Source organism: Acomys minous, assembly GCF_964271855.1.
Source record: "Acomys minous genome assembly, chromosome: 9".
Lineage (NCBI taxonomy): Eukaryota > Metazoa > Chordata > Mammalia > Rodentia > Muridae > Acomys > Acomys minous.
In genome coordinates this window covers 90,498,774-90,509,663 of record NC_140490.1, presented here as the reverse complement: position 1 = coordinate 90,509,663, position 10,890 = coordinate 90,498,774, and positions in this window count along the sequence as shown.

Below are 10,890 nucleotides of genomic sequence, written 5' to 3'. Positions count from 1 at the left end.
GGCTCATGGAAACAACTAAGCGGGGCTCACAGGAGCCCAGAGACTGAAGTTGGTAATTACAGAGCCTTCATGGGTCTGCACTAGCTCCTCTGCATATACGTTATGTTTGTTCGATCTGTGTGTTTTTTGAGGTGCTTCTGACAGCGGAAGTGGGGTGTCTCTGGCTCTTTTATTTGCTCTTGGGACCCTTTTCTTCCTACTGGGTTGCCTCTTGATGTGAGCATTTGTGCCTAGACTTATTGCCTCTTGTACCATGATCCCTTTATGTTCCCGGGGAGACATGCTCTTTTCTGGGGTGAGACAGGGAGGTGGGGGTTGGGTCCTGGGGGGGCAGAGAGTGGAGGTGGGAGAGAACTGGGAGGAGTGAAGGGAAGGGAAGCTGTAGTTGGGTTGTATTGTATGAGGAAGAATAAATAAAAATAACAAGGAAGTAATTCTACGGTGGGGGGTGGGGGGTCACCAGAACATGAAGAATTGTAGTAAAGGGTCACAGCATCGGGAAGGTTGAGAACCATTGTTCTACAGGGTCTGTTTCCTTCCTATAATAGTATGGGGCTGAGGAGAGCTTATTGGGCCTGAAGCCACAAGAAGTCCCTTGCTTTATATTCATTTATTTAATCCTCACAGCAGGGTAAAGGTAGAGACCCTCAGTAACAATCTTCAGTATATATATATATATATATATATATATATATATATATATATATATATATATATTCAGATGAGGATTTGGAGGAGTGTAAGGAATATACCCAAGGCCACACAGCAAGACAAGCTGAAAAAAATAAAATAAAATAAAATAAAACAACAACAACAAAAAAAAGACAAGCTGGCAGAGTCCGTGCTCTTGAACACTCACCCAGCACTCTGGAGTCAGGCTCCTCTGCCCTTCCCGGATGAGATGTGGATCTCAAGGTGCACCTCAAAAGGAACCTACCTTCCTGGGATGTGACGAGGATGAGATACATGTGAGATGTGGTATGTCCTGATGGCCTAATCATATTTCTTTATCACTTAGAAGACTCAGGTCTCAGCTGACACCCGTGTACCTCTTCTCAGGGATAATTTGCTCCTCGTTTGTGGCCAATTCTCACTGCAGCTCATTTGAGATGCTAGTTAAGGACTCATCGCTGTGTCTGGGAATGGAAGGTGTTTCGTTTCTCTGGTAGATGGAGCACGTACACACATGCGTAGGTGTGTGTGCGTGCATGCATCTGCACATCTGTGTGTGGACACATGCACGCAGTGCACGTCTTTGTTTTACTCTACATTTTCCTAGCTATGAAATAAATAAATCTTTCTTAAGACTTTATTGCCCTGTGGAGGGAAAGAAACTTGGCTTGCCAAATTTGCCCAGCAGACATTTTCAACTGTTCCTTTTTAAAATCTGGTCAGACGCTTATGCTCAGCTTGAAGCTGATTTCCTTTAGCTTCTAAACACCTACGTGAGATGCCAGGAGCAAATTCTTTGCCCTCCTGATGTCCTAAATGCTCTGTTCGATCCACATTTGGCACATCTTTGATTTCTTTCACGAGCAAAGAAATTATCTTAGAAGGAAAAAAAAAGATTGCAACTCTCTTTTCCCACCTGTAGTCCATTTAAAAACCTTTATACAAAATGTGCTGTCTAATTTCAGTTGAATTTGCCCCTTAAATACTTGATTTTTTTGTATCACCTTTAGTCCTTGCAAGCTGTGACTTGATTGACAAGTCTGACCAAAACGGAAGAAAACAAGTGGATAGTGTCAGATAACAACAAAAGACATGACAATGTAAATTTCGTCAGTAGCGATGTTTTAAAGTTATAAATGTCTGCTGTAGATAATTGTGTGCCATAATTTTGAAACCTATATTAAATAAGGTTCACTTTAGAATAAAAGTGAAAATGGCCATTCTTGACACAGAAGCAGTAGGAAGTTGAAATGCACAAACTGATTAAAATCCTAAAATTGAATTTATAAGATCCCTATCCCTCTCCCCTTAAAATATAGCCATAGATCCAGAGAGCGTTGTGCAAAACCCCAAAGGGCACAATAATTCTGATCTTAGCTAAACTGTTCTAGAGTCTAGAAAATAAAGGAACTTATAGGGCTATCAATTTATATCTAAATAAGGTAAACATATACAAAAATATGCAAAAATCTCAAAATATTAGCTGGCTGAATATTTTAAAATATATCATAGTCCAATACAAAAACAAGATAGACAGTTATGTCTTAAATCCATTTAATTCATGTTAGTGGAATAAGGAAAAAATAAAATTTACCCATGTACAGACTCATTTGTGTTGCCACATCTGGCATCTTTTCAAAGGCTGTATAATATTCCATGATCAAGTGATACAAAACTGTAGTTAGGCAAGATGATTAGGCTATAGGTACCTGCTGAACATGATGCTTATATCTAACAATATTTGTACTGTCATTAAATCTTAGTCAAGGTTGGGGATGTCAAGTGCTCTTAACACAGACACACACACACACACACACACACACACACACACACACACACACACACGAGAAAGCTTTTAGAGGTGTTGCATAAAGATCAACCACATTGATAGCAAATTCACACATGTACACTATGTTCAAACCCATCAAACTTGATACATTTTCAACATAAGAACTTTACCCCAATAAGCCTATTAACTGTACACGTGTTTATTATTCACCTTTTATTTACATATTTATTATGTGTTACATATAAATAAAAATGGTAACCAACGACTAGTAAGTAGACAGGGAAATATCTCCCAAACTCGTTTCTACCTGTGATGGCTCAGCATTTCAGATCAGATCCATCTGAAGTCATTAATATAGAAAAAAAAAAACCCTGTCATTAAAGGAATAAATGAGACATTTGCATGAAGATAGGTTTTTGGTTAAAAGTGAGGCTACTCTTCCAGAAACATTAGCTTAGAAAGCTTTAAACCAAGGGAGTGTACAGACCTCACTCAGATGACCACGCCCCAGTGGAAGTCCACAGATCCAATACTATATGGGAAACACAAACTGAACTTGAAAGGCTTTTAAAAAGCAGTCACACACTGGGCAAGTAAGGAAGTAAGGAGGTGGATCTGGGAGGAGCAGGGGCCTGAACACAGTCAAAACACGTTGTATGAAATTTTCAAAGGGCAAAATTTAAAAATTATTAAATTACCTTCTGTGTGCAGTTATGAGCCTAAGTAGTGATTGGAAATAACACTCTGTGCTGAGGAAAAGGGAAACGGGAAGAGGACAAATCCCAAAAGGGTTGGTCAGGATAGATTAGGTGTGACACTGCTACTCCAAACACTCAGGGTCCTGCTGTGGTGGTAGAGTGCTGACACAACAGGGCGTAGGTGTGTACAACATGATCCAGGGAGACAAGGCTTTCTGTTATCATGGTACCTGTTATGCTAATGGAAGAGGAGGATGTCAATAAACAAAAATCTAAGACTAGAAGGGAAAATGCAGTATAGGGAAAGTATAAAAGAATTGATCAGGAAGTGTTTATTGTCTGCCAACCATCTCCTACATACTGACAAAGGCATTGACTAACCATAACCATAAAAAGCTTTGAATTTTTGTGTCCCAGGTGAGTTACTTATCCCTTGACAAATGCTCTCTCAGTCCTTACAGCAGCTTTAAGAATTAAGCTATTATTGAACACATTTTCTGGGAAAGGACACTAAGGCTAGGGTGAGTTGAGTCATTCGAGTCACACAGATAGGCAACAGTGGGGTCGGACCGCACACCCAGCTTGACCAGACAGTCTGTGCTCTGAGACAATAAAAAGAGGCAGATGTCGGTCTCTCGCAGGACAAGGGGAAGGCATACAATGAACTCACACTTCATCAAGGCTCCTTGTCACTGGGCCTTTTATGGCAAGTCGTTGACACGGGTCTAAAAGCTTTGCCAATGTTACCATATTTAGTCCATCAACCAAATCTACAGACAGGGTTTGCCCTTCTTCATTTGCAGAGTAAACAGAAATGACACCCAGGATGGGGGGGACGGATAATAACTTTCAGTTCATCTGCAAACAGAAGGAAAACTCAAGGAATAAACATTGAAGCCTCTAAACCATCGTCCTATGCAGGAAGGGCATGGACCAGACCTCACTGTGGTCTGCGGGAGAGGCACATTCTTGAGAATGACTAGAAATCTACATAGTTCAAAATCACTAGCATGTCATACCTGAAGGGGCACTGGATCAGGCGACCTTTCCACTTAAGTAACCTTTTGAAAGATAATTCTATTATTAAACTATACTGACAATATCCTTGACACAGAATTTCAAGATTCTCAACGGTCAAGAGGAGAACAGAGCTCATATTTAAGTTGAAGAAGGCAAAACAAAGACTGTAGAGGATTCCCCCTCCCTGGCCCATGGACAGTGCATTAACATGAGAATGTTCACTATTCCTCTTTTCTACTTTTGCAACATGCAAGTGTCTTGTTGTGCCCCACTTTAGTGTAATTTCTAGGAAGAAAAAAAAAAGCCACATAGATTCTTTGCTCCACTAAAGACATGCCAAGAAAAAGGGAAGGAAAGAACGTAAACTTTCCTGAGCTCCTAGACCCAGCCTGAGCAGTTCACGAGCCTTCACTTATGTCAGCACCACTTCTTAACCGGGGACCCTCGACCCCTTTGGCCAGTCTTTCTCTAAAAAATATTTAGACTATGATTCGTAACAGCAGTAAAATTAATTATGAGGTAGCAATGAAAGTAAGTTTATGGTTGGGGTCACCACAGCATGAGGAACTGTATTAAAGGGCTGAAGTACTGAGAAGGTTGAGAAGCACTGACCTATAGCAACCAAGAAATTGTCTTTTTTATATATATATATATATAATTGTGTTCATCAGAATGCAATTTCCGGTTACTTAAAAATCAAGATTCTTAAGTGTTTCAGTGACCATTAGGAATTCTGTGAATGGCCTAAAGAAATGGCCCAGAGGCCAAGAGCACTGGTTGTTCATCTTCTGGACTGGAATTAAGTTCCCAGCACCCACATGAGAACTTGCAACCATCTGTGATATTGACCAAGGGGATCCAATGCCTTTTTCTGGCCTCCGTGGACACCAGGCACACACATAATGCACAGACACACACGCATGTAAAACAGCCAATTACTTTCAGAGGACATCCATATTGGGCTAGCATCCAATTATAAGTGAGTATATACCACGTGTATCTTTCTGGGTCTGGGTTACCTCACTCAAGATCATCGTTTCTAGTTCTATCCATTTGCCTGCAAATTTCAAGTTTTCCTTGTTTTAAATATCTGAGTCGTATTCCACAGTTTCTTTGTCCATTCTTCGACTGAGGGACATCTAGGTTGTTTCCAGTTTCAGGCTATTACGAATAAGGCTGCTATGAACATAGTTGAGCAAATGTCCTTATTGTTTGGTGGAGCATCTTTCGGGAGCCTTCACTCAGTGGGGGATTGGGACGGATGCTGGGACTTGCTATTGGGACTCCAGGTGAGAGTGGTATGGGAGAATGGGGAGATAGAAAGATCCAGAGGGTCCAGGAACCCCACAAGAAGACCACCAAGACTGGCAGATCTGGACCCAGGGGGACCTGCACAAACTGCTGTACCAACCAAGGACAATGCATGCAGTAAACCTAGACGCCCTGTTCAGATCTAGCCAATGGACAACACATTCTCCACAGTTGTGTGGAGAGCAGGGACTGCCTCTGACATGAACTCTGGTGTCCCCTGTTTGACTCCTTCCCCTTGGAGGGGAGGCCTGGTGGCACTCAGAGGAAAGGCAAGCAGGCTACCAGGATGAGACCTGATAGGCTGTGATTATATGGTGGGGGAGGAAGTCCCCTTCTGTCACAGGCCTAGGGGAGGGAAATAAAGTGAAAGAAAGAGGGAGGGGGAACCGGAAGATACAAGTGAGGAGATAGCAACCAAGATGTAATCTGAATAAATTATTTAAAAAATAAATTAAAAACACCTAATTATTTTTTAAATTGTGTGATTCTATAACTTGAGTAAATTCAGCTGTAACCTACATTAAACATTAGCTTCAAAAAATCCTCCAATGTGAAATGGCTCAGTGGCTAAGAACACTGGCTGTTCCTCCAGAGGACCTATGTTCAATTCCTAGCAGCCACATGATGGCTCAAAACCTTCTGTGCTTCCAGTCCTAAGGGATCCAGCATGCTCTCCTGGCCACCTAAAGCACTATATGTATAGGATGCACAGACAAGCAGGCAAGATACTCATACACACGAAAATCAATTTCAAAAATTATAAACTAAAATATTAGATCAAAAAGATAAAGATGCTATTTGTCATAAAAGTAGAACATGGTATGGGAGAGGAGGGTGGGAACAGACACGCATGAACGCATTCTAACGTCATGTGGAAACGTACATGGGTCGGCTTTGTATAGTGGAAATTGGACATTGCCAAGTAATTGCAGTGGACTCTTCACCGACCAGCAGTTCTCAACCTGAGGGGTCATGACATCTTTGTGGATTGAATGCCTCTTTCACAGGGGTCACCTAAGACCACGAGAAAACAGATTCATAACAGTGGCAAAAATACAATTATGAAGTAGCAATGAAAAGACTTTTATGGCTGGAGTTCACCGCAGCATGAGGAACGGTATGAAAGGGCCGCAGCATTAGGAAGGGTGACAATCACTACTCAAGCCCCCTGTCCCAGTGTTCGGCCCTATCCCATTAAAGGATTGTTTTCAGTTAAGAAAATCTTTGGACTTTTCAAAACTCATTTATTAAAAGGTAGGAACCATACAGGGTGAGAGCCAGAAACAGCTTAACAGTATTTTGGAATGATCCACACAATTGCTATTACCAAAGGCAAACGACATGTATGTAACGTGAGCATGCATGCACACGCACATGCACACATACACACACACACACACACACACACACACACACACACACACACAGGGAAATCAGAAGATTTAGCTCAGAAGATCCCAGTCCAAGATGAAATGTCTCCCGAAACCTTGATTTAGCTTTAAGTGGCATATGAAGTTTCATTCTAGCCCACGCTCTGTTTTACTTGATAGAGAAAGATGCTTCACAATGCCTTCTGGAACTCAAAAAGCTCCCTAATACTTCATCCTATGCCTTCTGATGTAACCACGTGGTCCACATGTACAGCACTCTCAAGCGCTACAGAAACACTACACAGTTGTTTTGGGGTGGTTTTATTTGTTTGTTTGTCTTTTTGGTGTTTCGAGACAGGGTTTCTCTGTGTAGCCTTGGCTGTCCTGGACTCACTTTGTAGACCAGGCTGGCCTTGAACTCACAGTGATCCACCTGCCTCTGCCTCCCCAGTGCTGGGATTAAAGGTGTGTGCCACCACACCCAGCTATTACTACATAGTTTTTATAATGGACCTTCACCTGACTACATAAATTCATCTCTGCCTGGGCTCGCACAACTCAGCCTCTGTCTGAGCATGCCAGCCTTAAGCATAGCCATTTGCTTCCTTTCCAGTGTCTTGAGACAGCCAGGGCTCACACTGACATAGCCTTCTTTGTTTTCTTTGGACCCCCTCAATCAGTCCATGTTTTCCTGTTATTCTTTCAGTGCTATATGCCTTCCACTCATTAGCACAAACCGTAAGGCAATAGGCAACATCTTGGCTTCCTCGACACATTGTAGCTGTACAGAGAATGTTTCCTACATGACTGCATAAATGGCAGAGCTCGGAAATAGGTCGCCTTCTTGCAGGTCTACAGTTCAGACCCAGAGTGGTCCTCAGCTTCCTTGATGCTACAACCCTTTAATGCTGTTCCTCATGTTGTGGTGATCCAAACCTAAGACCGTAAAATTGCTCCAAGGCTATTTCGTAACTGTAATGTTGCTACTGTTATAAATTGCCATGTTATGCAGGATATCTGATATGACACACACACACAAACACACACACACAAACACACACACACAAACACACACACACACACACACACACACACACACACACACACGGGGTGGAGACCCACAGGTTGAGAACGGCTAGTCCGACAGCTTGAGTGACTTGAAATGGAGTTTAGAACCAAAACCAAAAAAAAATGTGGTTTTTGAAAAGACCCTTCTAATTACTAAAAGCAGAAAAACATCACACACCGCTTTGGTAAGGCTTGGGTGAAAACAAACCTGGAAGGATAGAATCTTGTCACAGACAAGTGATGGAAGTAATCATCCCTGTATGCCCAGTGCACCCAGAAAAACTCCCAAGAGGAACAATGGGTGAAAGGGCAGGCCCCCCTACATTGCTCCAATTGCTAAACCTCCGGAGACAGAAACTGTGAGTTTTATTCTTAAGACTTGGCTCCTGTTTAGTCACCAAGAAGCCAGATGCTTTGTCAGCAAGCACCAACCCTTGATAACAATCTTCATACTGAGGCAAAGTGGTGGACAGGAGCATTGACACCCAGCACCCTCACTCACCGATCACCCCACCTTGAGAAGGCTGTTTTTGCTCCTGCTACCAAGAGGTATTCTGGGAAATGGCACGCATGCCCAGCTCTGCCACCGGTAGGGTCCTGTTTATATCCCACAGGCAGAGAGGTGTTTGTATCCCATCAATGCAAACAGATCTACACAGCTACTCCTCCTACAAGGAAATATAGAGGTGACGTTCTATTTTAATCCACTCATTGCTACTCCAAACAAACAGGGGTGCCATCATCACACAGGACAACAGAGATCAGAGAGGCACAAACAGAGGTCCTGAGAGGCTAAACCTCAAAACCTGGTGAAACACTGGAAATTCTAAACTTCTCCCTTCCCCCCACACTGCACGGGTGAAAGATAAGGCCGACCTGTCCGTCAAGTGAGAGCCTTGGTTAGGTGGCCTCTTCTGGAAAGTGAGCCCACAGGAGGCCTGAGACACAGCCCAGCTCTTTAACCGCCACTTGCCCCCTCTCCCCTTTCTCGATGCTGCAAATGATCACCAAGCCTTCTGCTCCCCGATGGCCAAATACCGAACATTAATTTTCTTTGAGAAGACTTTGTTCAGCCTAATTTGTGAGTAAAATTCCCTAAGGGCGGCAGTGAAAAGCCCAAGATAATGAGGAAGCCTTCAAACTCAGCGGAGCCGATGGGATCCGCTCTCCGAGTTACCAGACACCATTAATCAATCGTCACTTGGCAGAGTCACGAAGCCCAGATGAAGGTCACCCGATCACATGACCCACAGTGCTCCCGCTACAGTGTCTCCCAGCTTGCACCGCAGCAGACGTGACTTTGTAATTTAGGACAAGTCATAATCTACGTTGGTTTTTTTTCTTCTCCTCGGGGATTCCCTTCAGCTTATGGGAGACTTTCTGAATGAAGCAGAGTGGAAACCGGAAAGGGGACGTGTTGAGGATGTACTTCTCAGAAAGCAAATCGGACACAAACTTGAATTACTTCCATATCTAGGCTGGTGTGCCCTCATTTGAAAACTGGGCCTTTCTACCTATTGTTTTCAGTAAACATTCGAATTTGATCTTCTTTGCCAGTGCAAGCCACAGATAGTTCAATGTTTTACACTGTGCGCAATTTTGTCTTTTGGGATCCTCGACAAATCAGTATGTCAGACTCAGAAAAGGTCCTGCTCCGCCTTGATTTCCCTTCTCTGTAACAGTAAGTCCCAGTAGTGGTGACCGGAAGCTTTCAAAGGTTGTTAAATGTCTCAGCATTGCCTCATGATATTTTCTCCCATAAACCCCAACTCTAAAAACTCCCATTAGTTCGTTCTTTTGCATACTCTAGAATTTTCTTAGCAGTAAAAAAGAAAAGAAAAAAGCAGGAGAAAAAAAAGTAGCTGAAAAGATAAACACCATCGCTGTAGGAAGAGTACAGTTGCTTTTATTTATTTCAGTCTATAAACATGACCCCTGTGTTTATTCTGACTGCCCCCTTTTAGTTGTCCTTGGAGCGACAAAGCATTGAGCAATAGCTGCATTTAATAGAAATATGCAAAATGCCAACCAAAAAAAAATGAAGTAAGCAATGTTAAAGCATTGCTGCTGTATCATCTCACACATGGACAACAGTACTGTGCTGTTATCAATAGGCACCTAGGAGTTCCCAATTCTAGTTCCTAAAGAGCAGTTTGCCTATTTTTTTTTCAGATTAAAAAGTTGCCCACATTTGTAGCAAAGCATAAAACTCTGTGTAGATTGAACTCATTTAAATCAAAATGAAGATGACCCAACTCAGAGCCTCTGTATAGAGCCATGGGTTGGAGTAACTCTTTTCTATGTAACATCACCGCTTCTTAATCTCTACAGATAAGAAAGTGCATCAGATAAAATGCTCAGACATTGGTCTGGACCAGGACAAAAGCTACCAAATTTATTTTAAGAAGCCAGCTCCATAAATAGGAATCTATACCCTAAGTGTGGCAAGTACAAAACGCAGCTATATAAAATGTATTTACCAGAGCTCCATTGTAATGGAGGAGAAATGAACTTACAGAATATGTATAGTAGGAGTTTATTTTTTTATAAAAATAGTCCTGTGTGCAGACACGCCATGGAAAAGATTGGAAAGGAGGTGCACCAGTATGCAAATGATGCTTGTGTCCATCAGGTGATGGGGCTGCATATAATTTTTGCCTTTGTCATACCTTCAGGTAACTTCTCTTTCTCTCATTCCATTTAAAAAAGAATAATAAGGAAGAATGTGATTTCCATTAAAAAAGAGAGAGAGAGAGAGAGAGAGAGAGAGAGAGAGAGAGAGAGAGAGAGATGGAGTAGAGGAGTTGGGGGCTGTGCCCTGTACTAATGCTGGCCTTCCCATCTGGGTTAGTGACATGCGTGCAAAGGACCTAAAGAGAGGGGTGGGGGCGGGGGAAAGGAGGAAGGAAGGCTTCACCACACTAAATGAAAAGCAAACAATATGCATATCAGCATTTTAAGA